The sequence below is a fragment of the Cebus imitator genome, unplaced genomic scaffold, assembly GCF_001604975.1.
Source record: "Cebus imitator isolate Cc_AM_T3 unplaced genomic scaffold, Cebus_imitator-1.0 Scaffold106, whole genome shotgun sequence".
Taxonomy (NCBI): Eukaryota; Metazoa; Chordata; class Mammalia; order Primates; family Cebidae; genus Cebus; species Cebus imitator.
The window spans coordinates 947,298-949,023 of NW_016107421.1; positions in this window are offsets into that span (position 1 = coordinate 947,298).

A 1,726-nucleotide genomic window follows, 5' to 3' on the forward strand; every position below is an offset into this window, starting at 1 on the left:
GATAGTATTTTCAGTCTGAACATTGATCAGCAGAATTTCATTCTGATTTTATCTTCGAATATTTCATTGAATCATCTGTCAGGACAGTAGCTGCACAAAAGCATTTTAAGACTCTGAATAACAGATCTCAAACAACTGTGAAATTAAAAAAATATATATTATATAATATATATATATAGGCTGAGCACGGTGGCTCATGCCTGTAATCCCAGCACTTTGGGAGGCCAAAGGTGGGTGGATCATGTGAGGTCAGGAGTTCAAGACCAGCCTGGCCAACATGGTAAAACCTTGTCTCTACTAGAAATACAAAAAAATTAGCTGGGCATGGTGGCACACACCTGTAATCCCAGCTACTGCGGGAGGCTGAGGCAGGAGAATCGCTTGAACCTGGGAGATGGAGGTTGCAGTGAGCTGAGATTGCACTACTGCACTCCAGCCTGGGCAACAGAATGAGACTCCATCTCAAAAACAAAAACAAAAACAAAAACAAAAGGAGTATTATTTTAAGAAGGGATTGGGTGATTTCCTAAGAAAAGAATTCTCAACAACTGCCTGAATAGCTCACCTTGCCTTTCCATTAGCTTTGACATAGATTGGTCCAAGTCACTTATAGAATTAATCTAGATATAGCAGAAAGTATTAGTGATGGCCTAGACTCTCTTATTTGGCCAAAATAAAACCCAAGCTTATTCTATTATCCATAGTTTCTATTTGGGCTGAGGAATTTAAACTGGCTTCATGTACCTTGATCAAATTCACCTTGGTAGCATTAATTATAGGAATGGTTATTATTTGGGTCTTTCTAAGAGTTGGCAAGGCAACCAATCCTTCAAGTTGACTTCAAATTGTCCTTCAAATTGACTCCACAAGCAATGGCTTAGGAGAGGTGTATTATAAAATTCAGCTCTCTAATAAAGCCTAGAATTAGGCAAGAAAAGTAGTTATCACCTATACTTCCTCAAATCATCTCTTTTTATTCATTTTTAAGATAACATGAAAAAAACATTAAATTGGGATTTTGTATTAGACTATCCAAAGATTGATTATAGGGATGGATACTTTTTGAATGAAGAGAACAGAAGTATAAGCTTCTCCTTCATTGGATAAGAATAACAGAAGGCTGCCAGACTGAGTGTGTTACATAGGAATATGGTAATATGTGAAGGAGAGTAACAATCAAATTAGTAAACAGCAGAAAAACGTTGGGTGGTTTTTATTAAGAGTGGGGATTTGCTGCATATGTTAACATTAGATTTAAAGGTAATCCTAGTACAAGACCAAAAGATGCTTTGACTAACTTAGTGGAGGCCTGCAACTGCTTGGATACATGAGGCTAAGCCTTGGATATCAGATCAAAGAATAGCTAAAAAAGGCAATGAGTTTTTGACATATTCCATGCCACAGAGGTAATACTTTCAAGAGCATCACTGTCCATTAAAAATATAATGTGGGCCGGGCGCAGTGGCTCACGCCTGTAATCCCAGCACTTTGGGGGGCCAAGGCAGGCGGATCACGAGATCAAGAGATCGAGACCATCCTGGCCAACATGGTGAAACCCCGTCTCTAATAAAAATACAAAAATTAGCTGGGCATGGTGGTGCACGCCTGTGGTTCCAGCTACTCGGGAGGCTGAGGCGGAAGAATCGCTTGAACCCAGGAGGTGGAGACTGCAGTGAGCTGAGACTGTGCCACTGCACTCCAGCCTGGTGACAGAGTAAGACTCCGT